Raw genomic sequence first — 12,941 nt, 5'->3', positions numbered from 1 at the left:
TACAGGCCGTTTACGTGTTTGCTCGATGACTGCAGGCCGGTCAATACCCCCGCGTGGCACCTGGGAACCCAAGGAGACCCTCTACCCCGAGGCTCATTTGAATGGGTGAATAGTTATTGGTTCTCTCTTCCCTGCAGCCGTTGTGTGGCCTCATTTGTATTTTTAGTGAATTATTCTGGTTGCACAACCTGAACCCACTTAAGCGTGTCACTTAGCATTTGTTGAAGTTTCGCCGGGGTGCGGGCCTCATCAGGTTTCAGCCTGGGAGTCTGCGGTTAAGTGGCCGCTTGTCATGTTTATTTATTTCATTCCTTCTCTTTTTTTATTTTCATTTTGTAATGCAGGATTGCATTGCTGATGGTGGCTGTCTAGGTTGTTTAAACCAGCGGCTCTCAACCAGTTTTGCTTTTACAAGTGCTGTTCCGACACAGTAATTGAACTGTACAGAAATTGAATTTCAGTGTTTTTTTTTTTTTTTTGTGGCCATGTTGCAAACCTGTATTTAATGTAATCCAGGTCATATTTACTAGGAATGTGCATTATGTTTTTACCCTATTGGTTAACAGTTGATCATTTTTCATTTCACTACTTGCTGATATTTAATTTGACATATTATGAATGATTACCTTCGCTGTCATCTGACGCTCACTTAAAGTTGATCTTTAATGACGCTAATAATTTAATAACACTACTAAATTTTTTAGCAAATCATCATTTATTTTTATTTAGACAGAGTATTTAATTTTTATATTTATTAATTAAAATGACCTGTTTATTGGTGTCGGACAGAATTTTTATTGTTTGAGGATGATTGCCACACAATCTATCCATAGCATCCAGCTAATTTGGGTATCTTCTAAATCCTCATTTCATATCCATATTCTATATCAAAAATTGTCCTACAAACAATATTGATATTGAAAGCTATGAAAAATATAGTGAATGTTATAAATTTAGGTTATAATATATTAGGTGTAATATATGCAATAATAAATAATAAAAAGACTTATTATTACTTTTTATTACCCCATTATAATGGTCACTTTAATACAAATATTGCACTTATTTGTAGGTTTAAAATTCCATATGGCACATTTATTGTCCAACAACAAATATTTTAGCAGTATGTATATTTTAGTCAGAATTATCGCGCTCCTATTTGGTGCTCCGTCTGTTTGGCGCACATGCGCGGTGGCACTGGTTCACGGAAGCGGATTTTAGCGGACATTTACTTGCAGAAGAAGTCCTCTCCTGACAGAAAAATGGACATATTTGCATGACTTTCTAACATTTACAGATGGAGAATATATCTGTGAAATGTAAGTTATGCACTGACGAAAGCACCACATCTCAAACGCATTACACAGCGCAAGTATTTATCTGTCAGTCAGCACAAGTATCTTTCGCAGTATCTGATGAGGCGCCGCTTTAAACTTTACGTGTTATTTATATCTTATCAGTTTTATTGAAGCCCTTAATATAAAGCACGTGTCATGTTTAAGACAAATTGTGTTATGCACTTTTTGTCCCCCGCTATTTTTCAAATGCGCCCATAAAAGTTTGCCTCATTCCGTATAGTTTTTAAAAAAATGAGGAAATTGATATATCATACAAACTCGATATACCGCCCAGCACTAACTAAGTGAGATGAATTTGCCCCAACATTTCTTTTTGATTAGTTTAATTGGATTGCACGTCTTTTGATGTCAACATCAATTTTTTAAAAAAAGGTACGAGAAGCGATTGCCGCCCTTTTGAAAGTTGTTAAACTTAGTTATTTTGCTAAATGGGTAGTTGTTGCATACACTATAAGAACAGACCTGCGTATCATTGTTGGATCAAACCCCACCGGTTTTTAAACACAACCAAATGATACAGAACAGGTAAAGGTGTCACCATATGTACAGTGTCGTAATCCGGCTAAATCGTCATTGGATTACTGGCTGGTGTCAGTAAAATGCTGCAAATCCCCAAAACATTCATCCTGACCTAACTTGAAAACATGACGATGTTAAAGCTGCTATGTCTGATCCCAATTTGAATAATCTTAACTGTTTACGTGGCGAGATGCCTAATCCCCGTGACTCACACTATAAGGGCCGCTTTCTTGAACACGTGTGACGTACTAGTGTGGAAGTACAAACTGCTCTGAATATTGAAATTGGTCCCTGGAGGCAATTACTCGTTTTTCTTCTAGATCTTGGTATTGCTTTTCCATGTCTCATATTTTTGTTTTTGTTTTTTTGCACGAGATACTCTTCCTGGTGTCACTTTAGAATGCATGGAAAATCACTCACAAATCCACGATATACATTATAAATGAGGCATCCGATTCGGCACGCTTGTCACAGAGCAGAAATTTCTATGTGTCACCATCTTCCCCCTCAATTCACACACACACACACAGAGGTGCGATGTCAAGGGTAGAGTGGTGGGGCAAGTGATCACGGTGGGAATATGTTGGACCTCATGCCCCCTGGCCACATGTGTCGTTGATTCGTCTCCCCTGGACTTTTTATTGATTTATTTTAAACAAGCTGGAACAAAATACTTGAGAAATGAGAAGCCTGAAGTGATGAGAAAACTAATAGAAAAGGAAGATGGAGGAAGTTGGAGAGGACAATTATAAGCTAAAAAAATATATTTTAATTTGTCCTTTTTTTAAAGATTAAATTAGCTGTAAATTATTAAATGAAAACATGCTTTCTGATTCTATTCTGAACAAACCATTTTGGCCAATCACAGAGCTCTTTTTTGTCTTTTTTTCTAGCATCACAGGTCTACACTCTTAGGATACATTCACATGACAACAATGTACTAAAATTTTCGCATACAGACAACAACATTGTCAAAATGATTCCCATTCACATGGATCCGAAACCAACTAAAAATGCTGTATCATTTATGCCAGGCCAGTAGTTGGCGATGTCACTTTGTAAGGAAACTCTGCACGCCTATAGACTGAACACATAATACACATGCACAATACATGTTTTCTTAAAATAATCGTATTTTGTGGTTTATACAGAGGCAATAGCGGTATCGTCTTCAAGCCCCCAAAATGCCATTGTCATGTAAATGAACAGCTAAAAAGCCGCAAAATGTTTGAAAATGATGTTTTGTAAATGCCCCCTTAAAAATAAAGGGTGTTTGGGTTCAAAGCGATGCTATAGAATAACCATATTTGGTTCCCCAAAGAACCTTTTAGGCCCCATTTAGACAGAACGCGCTTTTCAGATTTGAAAAGCACCACACTACCTTTTTTTGTTTTGGTTGATGCTTTTTCTATTTAGAAAAGAGCATTGCACTGCAGTTTTTTATGTTGCTAGGCAACCCCCAAATCAGCTGACCTGTCATTCTAATCAAGGTAACCGTCACCACCATAGATATGTATATGTAGATATCTCATTCAACCTCTCCAGGCACGTCGATGCACTGCCATTTTAGAAGGGTCAATACACGTCAACACTTCAGATGCTGTCATCACTGGCATAGAAAAACGACACAGCCTCTGTAAAACCGATGCGATTAATTGAACATTGACATTGGATAACCTTTCACATATGAATGTGTTGGTTTGTGTTTTTATAGCCAATGTTTTAACTCAATATTACAGGTTTTTAATACAGGCTACTTTTTAATGTCATGTTAGCTAACATGTAGGCCTATATGAACTATTAGGCCTACATGTTAGCTTTTGAATGTTCACAAATCACAATGCGCAGGATTACATGATTTGGCCGATGGCTAACGTATAGCAGCCCATAGAAACAGTCGCTAATGAGGCATCTACGCATAAATATCTATGGTCACCACAGCGAAAGGCCCATTCATTCATTTAGACAATGGAAAAATACAAACACAAATGACGGCGGGCACTTTTTTGCTCTTCAGGCGGCTAAACCGTGAGGCGTCAGACACTCAATAGAAAACAATTTAAAAAAGGCACATATCACAGATATCGCATTCCGTCTGATCGGGGCCTTAGTCAACAATTCTCAAAAGAACCATTTTCTTCTGAGTGTGAAGAGCATTTTAATAATCTAAAGAACCTTTATCCACTATAAAGAACATTGTGTAATGGAAAGGTTACATGGATTTGAAAGGTGCTTCATTGAACCAAAGATGCAAATAAAGAACCTTTATTTTTAAAAGTATATAGTATCAAATCTGGTCCACACTGCTAATACTAGCCCAAAATCTTCCACTTGGGCAGAAAGTACAGAAAGACACTTCAAACAAACAACTTCACTTGTTTTTGTGTACTGTTCAGGAGCCGCGAGTCTGAAATAGATTGTAGCTCAATTATAGATAGTTGTATAAAAACCCCTAAAGTAATTTAAATGATGGTCGGGCAGTCTCTGTGAATGCTTGCACAGAAACCAACAGCACTGGAAAAAAGGGATTTTTAATTACAGTTAGTTACAGAGTTATAAAGTTGTAGAGAGCGAGAAAACTTTATTCAAAAATCACTTTTATTTTTTCCCCTTTCAGTGGTTTCTTAACGATCTTCAAGCACAGAATTGGCAAAAATGGCCGCCTGTGATGCCACAGTTCCCACTTTAAAATGGCTCCCTGCTTATTGAATCCTAAGTTGTGCTCTCCCTAATCGATGCCCCCCATTAATTCTTCCTAGCTTGGTTTTAACGGTACACGCCCGGAGTTTAGCACTCCACAAAAGCCACCTGTTCCGAATGGGTCACCTTTACAAGTCTCAGGCCCTGCATTGATTTTCAGCAGGACTTATTTCATGAAGCAGGTCTTTGGGACAGGACACAGATGAAGATGAACTAGGAGGCTAAATCACTTTTCTTTGGCCTCTTTTTTTCACTCTCTCTCCCTTTCGCTTGAAATCCCCCCACCCTTTCCCATAATTCTCAGCTGTCATGTTTCCAGTGGAGTGCAGCCAAGGCGGAGTTTCAGGAAAATACTTTCGTATTTTTTTTTTTTTTGCGCTTAACTTCTTAACACCATGATGGATACATCATCTGTCACGTTTGAGTTGGTTTATGTGAATTACTAGCATGTGTAAACACGCTTTCGCAGGCGGTGGGTTAAAATATCAAGCGCAATGTGTACGCGCAAGATTGCTCAAGCATTAGCTAGAAGGCTAGGGAAGAATTCCTCAAATGTAAATGCTGCATGATTTAGCAGATTTACACTTCGAATATTGGGTGCATGTGAACTTTATGAAAAAGGAATACATTATTAAACAAAGCAAAGCTCGTGGCAGGAGGCTAGAGTTCACGCAGAGTGCAGTGCATTCGAGGGAGACGCTTCATCTCTCTTTCATTCCGCCGTCTTTCTTCCAGCGTCACGGACATCACCGCTGACACCTTTAAATGCGATGCTCCTCGTTGAATTAATGCCGGGGTAAAATAAATGTCCCCGGATGGTTGTGCGCATAGGATGACGGGAAGCGAGCATCTGTCAACGCGGTGGGATGGACACAGGTGGCGGAAATGATTATGGAAATGTTTATGGAAGGGCCTTGTCTCTCTCAGTGGGATACAGCTTAAAGAAAGGAAGGAAGTCGAGAGAGGTGCATCAACCGACAACCCTTGGGATGTGTCTTAGTGAGATCCCAAGTGTAAGAAAATGTCCCAATATACATTACGGTCTTTGAATGACGGGTTCCCTTGTGTCTATGTAACCTATGAGCATAGGATTTGGAACAGCGTCCCAGGGGTGTGTTTATTAAATATTTTGGCTAATTTGATTATGATTTCAGATGCCAATAAGAGTGCGCTCTGTAAAATAATAGCATTGCAATTTTTAACATTAAAGGCTGTAAAAATATTACGGTAAAAGCAGGTGATTACGGAATTGGTTCACTAAGGTTAATTGGTTTATCACTGCATATTCCCTCAGGAAAAACTGAAAAATCAGTTTTATTAGTTTAGTTTGTTGAAGTAAAAGGAACAAGTCATCTTATATTTCACAGTGAAAAAAACGTAATTTGACATATGGAAATCACTGTGTGACACTTCACATTTAATGAGTTTTCATTGAAATAACTGTTTATGTTGCATCTTATGTTGTTAAATTAATGTATATTGCATTATTGTAGTGCATGTGTGTTGCCAGGATGACGTTTTGTATTTCTATGACACTTTTCCAAAGTTAGGGTATAAATATCAATATACGGTATCAGGGCTCTACATAACGCCCATTTTGGGCGCATTTACGCCTAAAAATTACTGTGTGCGACTGTGAAAAAATATTTAGGCGCACCGGTGCGAGTGACCCGATCGATTCTCATGAATGGATGTGTAATACAATCAGAATAAAAACTACAACACTGAGTGAATCAACACTGAGAAACTGATAGGCTACGTTTCCTACTGCAATCAACTGCTTTTCATGCCTTCAGTCAGCAGAAGAAGTGCAAACACGTGTGCGACGGACTACACTTCAAACAAAAAAATTTTACAAAGTGAAACGTGTGTGACAACGCAGCCATGCGCACTTTACCAGACGCCTCGCGCTGTTGATTTACAGCCAAATCAAAATGAACTGGAAATGCCACATTTGGATTATCATAAACACGCTCAGAAATTAGTTGATGCTTGGGGAATAAATGCCATCAAACAAAAATGTATTAATAATACATTTACAAAAGCCCTTGAGTCAGTGGCGTAACTTACTAATGATGGGCCCCAGTGCAGGCTATGCAGTTAGCCCCCCCCCCACCCCCCACCCACCACCAAGCATATGTAACACTTTAGGGTCAGGTTTCATTTATATATCAGGATATCGGTTGTTTATTATAATTTTCAAATCAAATCATTGAGATTGATCAGTAAGATTCCAAATGTGAGTTATTTAGGGAGGTTCGGGGGCATGCTCCCCCGAGAAAATTTAGATTTCTAGGATCTACATATGTGCATTTTAAGATGTTCTGAAGGCCAAAAAAAGTAGATAACAATATTACTAGAGACTCATCAAGATGGACATGTTGACATAGGCTACTTTTTTGTGAGTTTGTTAGGGGGTACGGGGGCATGCTCCCCCGAGAAAATTTTGATTTCTATGATCTACATATGAGCATTTTAAGACGTTCTTTTAAGATAATCTACTTACTTAATTTACTATTTATCAAAGTTTTAAGTTTATTAAAATCACAATATGAACACATTCAATACTAATCTTATGCCCAATACAGGCTGAAAAAGCTGAGTTAAAAAAAATATATATATTTACTGAATGTTAAAAATAGAATTATATTAATTTACAATATATACACATTTATTATTAATCTTATGCCTAATCTGATGAAAATGGCTTTGTTAATATTTCTTGTTCGTTAATTAGGCCTACATTATGAATCACATAGGCATATTTCCAGTTAAAAATGTCTAAAAATTAGACACAACAAGTTTATTCATTCGCCTAAATATTTTTTTCTTTTGATTAACATTTCTGACTTAAAGCAGCAGCTGTCAAACATGAATGTTTAGTTTAGCTGCATTTATCTTACTTGACGTCGAGTTGCGCTCCTAAAAAAAAAAGTGCGCTCAGCCTCAGCAGTTTCTGTGTTACATGTAACACATGTGTTACCATAAAGCCCGCCTTCTCTGATTTGATTGGTTTTATCAAATATTTTGACATTGACGAGCGGTGACAGACCAATGACGCTCAGATTCCCACACACACACACACACACACACACACACACACACACACACACACCTCTGCTTCTGACGTGCGCTGCCGCTCTGCTCAGAGCCGCTACGGATTGGAGAGACAGGCTAAAAAACGGGACGAAGCTCACATTTCGGACGTATTGTTTCGGTGATGAAAGTCTTTCGGCCAAGAAGGCACCGAGAGAATGCACATGGTCCATTTTCGCCCGAATATTTGATATTAATAATAATAATAAATTATATTATGGGCTATTATTTAAACATAAATATGAAACTAAATAGGCTACGGTTTCTTTAACCCTCTGGCTGAAGAACGCACCGGCTGTTTTTTCCCCCTCACGAGTCATGACGGGGGATAGCCTATAACTCGCAATACTCCGTAATTTTTGGCCATACAGATAAATGTGAGACATAATTATAAATACTAATTGTCCACTTTTATTTGTGTACACTCACATAACAACAAAACTTTGTGCTTTAGTAAAATAAATAAAAAAGGTGCGCTTTCTATCTGCGAGAATCTGAAACTCGGTGAATACATGACATAAACATGAAACATACGCCTAAAGAAAGCTTGAAATCGCTAGATTTAAATCAAATAATTCACATTTTATTGTGAATTGTGGAGCTCACTGGCATAGAGCGGAATATCTAGCGGAGCGTCACGCAACTGTGCTCCGCTCACATGCTGAAAAAGGTGGTCAGCTCAGTAGCCTATCCTAAGCGTGACGGTAGAGCGCGACAGCCGTGTGAAATCTGAAACCAGTGATTTTCATTTGAAATGTGAGTGTCACAATATTCTGCGGAGTCACTTTGTCGCCATGGGCCCGTTTGCAATGTGGGCATGGGCCCGTGTGCGCTGCGGGCCCCCCTGCCGCACGGGCCCCAGTGCGGCTGCACTGCCTGCACTGTCTGTAGTTACGCCCCTGCCTTGAGTTAATCTTTATCACACATGCTGTTTAAAAAAATACTAAATGTATATAATGAGCAAGTATATCATGAAGATTTTTTCCAAACCGGGTTTTTGTCTTATTCTAAATCACTGTACACACAAAATAAGTTATTCCCGCTGCGGATTAGCACAATATCTGCATGACTCACCACAAACAGAGAGAAGTAGATCCGGCTGCAATGTTCTTCCGCGAGACGCATGCGGTTCTGTTTATGAAGCGCCAGAGCGCCAAAAGTTACGGCTTGCTATTGCTCCGAGTATTGGCATGATTGCATGTGTGATACTGATCTCGTACAAAAATCCAATAGACAAGTTGATATTAAGTAACAACGTTTTAGCCACAACACTGTCTATTAGTGAAAATCACAGCCACACCAGAACTGATTCGCATCTCCAAGCGATTCGATTCAAATGAATCTTGTTTTTTGAACTATTGACTGAATGACTTGCCGCCACCTACTGGCGGTTTTATTTTCATATTTATACTTTGCATGGACTTTTTATTTAAAATATTTAACTTTTAAAGTTTAATTTGTACATATTTCTAAATTCAAAAACTTATATGTAAAACATTCATACAACATTAACCCATGCATTAAATGCATAGGTGTTTGATTGTATGAAGTCCAGTTCTGCTTTTTGTGTGCGTGTGTGTGTGTGTGTGTGTGTGTGTGTGTGTGTGTGTATTTGTGCTGTACTCTCAGAAGTTAATGATAATATTATGTCAGAATTATGTTGAATTTAAGAAATTCACAGATGATGCATACATTTTATAAGATTCAAAAAACATTGCTCTTATAATGGTAAAAATGAAACTGGACATTAAAGGACAAATATCGTCCTGTAATGGGAAAGATATAATTGGAATGAGGTTTGATGGATTAGAATGTGCTCCTAAATTTTTGACTGTGCTCCTAATTTTTTTTAATTAGGAGCACAAGTGCTCCTCAAGAAAAAAGTTAGCGTAGAGCCCTGGGTATAGAAAGTGCTTAACCTACACACTTAAAAATAAAGGTTCTTTGGCAGAGTGTATGGTTCCATAAAGAACCTTTAATACCCAAAGAACCTTTCCATTGCACAAAAGGTTATTTGTAGTGCAAAAAAGGTTATTTAGACCATTTTATAGTCTAAATAACCTTTTTTGCACTACAAATTTAATTTAGTGCATGTATTTATCAAAATACTTCTCTCTATTTTGATAAATACATGCACTAAATTAAATATTTATTATACTTTTACTCATTAAAAATATCTTAATGTTGTTATTATAAAAAACGCAATTATATTAGTTTGAGTTGTTAATTTTAAAGGGATAGTTCACCCAAAAATGTTTATCTGCTTACCCCCAGGGCATCCAAGATGTAGGTGTGCTTGTTTCTTCAGTAAAGCACAAATTAAGGTTTTTAACTCCAACCGTTGCAGTCTGTCAGTCATATAATGCATGTGAATGGTAGCAAAATCTATAAAAGTAAAAGAAAACAAACATACAAGTCCATATTAAACCCTGCGGCTCATGATGACACATTGATGTCTTAAGACATTAAAAGGATCGTTTTGTGCCAGAAACGGAGCAGTATTTATATAATTTTTAACCTCTAATACACCACTACGTCCAACAGCCTTCAGTGCACCATCACTTCCGGTGAGTGAGGTCAATGAACATGATCTGGCGTAGAGATACGTGCCAGAGATAACTTCTGGCACTTGCGTAAACTACGCCATATCGTGTACATTGTACATTGACCACACTTACCGGAAGTGATCACACACTGAAGGCTGTTGAATATGGATTTGTCTGTTTATGTTTATGTTTTTGTTTTGTTTTTTTTGCTACCATTTACATGATTTATACGTCTGACAGACAACGGTCAGAGTTCAAAATCTTAAGTTGTGTTCTAGTGAAGAAACAAAGTCACCTATATCTTGGATCCCCTGAGGGTAAGCAGATAAACTTAAAATTTTCATTTTTGGGTGAACTATCCCTTTAACCTATAATAGTAATAATAATCATAATAATACCAACCGACAGGCTCTATGTTTACAGCATTAGTTTACAGCATTTCCTTGAGAAAAATTAACATCTTGCTACTGTACCTCATATTTATCCAAACAAGTTTAATCAAATCTTAAGCCTTTGAACTGAAATCGTGAAATTTGTGTCAAGCACTAGCCTACCAGTCACTGTATATGTAAAAATTGTAGCATGTTACTAAACTATTCTGTTTAGTTACCAAATGTTTTGACAATTACAGTATTGTGATGCTAGGTTGTTTTATTTTTATCTATATAATTATTTTTTTTACATAGACGTATCGGTCTGTTATCGGTTATTTATGATAAGCACATTGACAAAAGCAAATTTGCTTCCTCTATCAAAAGCAGAAGAGAGGAACTCTGAGATAGAGACACTTACATCATGTTTTCTGCATAGCTGCACCGTGTTTTCACGTAGCTGGAGTCCTTTGGGGCGGGATATGGAAAATGCTGGAGTTCATCTGTCTGTCAGCAGTGAGGTCACGCTAGTTCAAGGTCTAAACTGCTGTGTGTGCGTGAGTTTTATCTGGTTTGTTTGCACTAGATGTAAAGGAGGATGCAGAGAGTGGTATTTCACAGCTCTCACAATGGTTTTTCATGAAGGATTTAAATCTATTATGGCATAAGAAGGAATCTATCTTGTGTGAGGTAAAAACCTAGAGTTTTTACTGAACTGGGGAAAACTGTGTTTTCCTATTATGGACATTTGGCATGGAATAATTTTAAAAAAGATTTAAAACAAGAGAAATTGGTGTCTATCTGTAAAGGCATCATAAAGAAAGTGGTAATGAAGGTATGTGATTGTTTTTGTTGAAAGGATCCTATGTATTATTATTTCTTTTTATTTTGTACTTGTTGTATTTTAATATGTTGTCAAACTGTGTGGCTGCTACCTTGGCCAGGTCTCTCTTGTAAAAGAGATTTTAATCTCAATGAGACTTCCTATTTTGCAAGTTCTCCCACTTAGAAGACCCTTCATGGAGGGGTCTGAAATGGTCATCGTAGGTGCATGTCCACTGTGAGAGACATAATCTCAAAAAAAAATTATAATCCAGAAATCACAATGTATGATTTTTTAACTATTTATGTGTATGATACAGCTGCAAATAAGTATTTGAACACCTGAGAAAATCAATGAATATTTGCTACAGTAGCCTTTGTTAGCAATTACAGAGGTCAAACGTTTCCTGTAGTTTTTCACCAGGTTTGCACACACTGCAGGATTGATTTTGGCTCACTCCTCCATACAGATCACCTCTAGATCAGTCAGGTTTCTGGCCTGTCGCTGAGAAACACAGAGTTTGAGCTCCCTCCAAAGATTCTCTATTGGGTTTAGGTCTGGAGACTGGCTAGGCCACGCCAGAACCTTGATATGCTTCTTACAGAGCCACTCCTTGGTTATCCTGGCTGTGTGCTTCTGGTTATTGTCATGTTGGAAGACCCAGCCTAGACCCATCTTCAATGCTCTAACTGAGGGAAAGGAGGTTGTTCCCCAAAATCTTGCAATACATGTCCCCGGTCATCCTCTCCTTAATACAGTGCCGTTGCCCTGTCCCATGTGCAAAAAAACACCCCCAAAGCATGATGCTACCACCCACATGCTTCACAGTAGGGATGGTGTTCTTGGGATGGTACTCATCATTCTTCTTCCTCCAAACCCGTTTAGTGGAATTGTGACCAAAAAGTTATATTTTGGTCTCATCTGACCACATGACTTTCTCCCATGACTCCTTTGGATCATCCAAATGGTCAATGGCAAACTTAAAACGGGCCTGGACATGTGCTGGTTTTAGCTGGGGAACCTCCCGTGCCATGCATGATTTCAAACCATGACGTCTTAGTGTATTACCAACAGTAGCCTTGGAAACTGTGGTTCCGGCTCTTTTCAGGTCATTGACCAGCTCCTCCTGTGTTGTTCTGGGCTGATTTTTCACCTTTCTTAGGATCATTGAGACCCCACGAGGTGAGATCTTGCATGGAGCCCCAGTCTGAAGGAGATTGACAGTCCTGTTTAGCTTCTTCCATTTTCTAATGATTGCTCCAACAGTGGACCTTTTTTCACCAAGCTGCTTGGCAATTTCCCTGTAGCCCTTTCAAGCCTTGTGGAGGTCTCTGGTGTCTTTGGATGGCTCTTTGGTCTTGGCCATGTTAGTAGTTGGATTCTTACTGATTGTATGGGGTGGACAGGTGTCTTAATGCAGCTAACGACGTCAAACAGGTGCATCTAATTTAGGATAATAAATGGAGTGGAGGTGGACATTTTAAAGGCAGACTAACAGGTCTTTGAGGGTCAGAATTCTAGCTGATAG

General features: G+C 38.3%; 1 protein-coding gene across 20 annotated transcripts in view; it reads left to right on the top strand.

The window, feature by feature from the left end:
- Positions 1–12,941, top strand: part of celf5a (cugbp, Elav-like family member 5a) — a 285,909-nt gene that overhangs the window by 142,544 nt on the left and 130,424 nt on the right. The gene's annotated exons all lie outside the window — the stretch shown is intronic.

Source organism: Pseudorasbora parva, chromosome 14, assembly GCF_024679245.1.
Source record: "Pseudorasbora parva isolate DD20220531a chromosome 14, ASM2467924v1, whole genome shotgun sequence".
NCBI classification, from domain to species: Eukaryota; Metazoa; Chordata; class Actinopteri; order Cypriniformes; family Gobionidae; genus Pseudorasbora; species Pseudorasbora parva.
The sequence above is the reverse complement of the archived record's forward strand: the minus strand, read 5'-3'. Positions and strand labels throughout refer to the sequence as shown.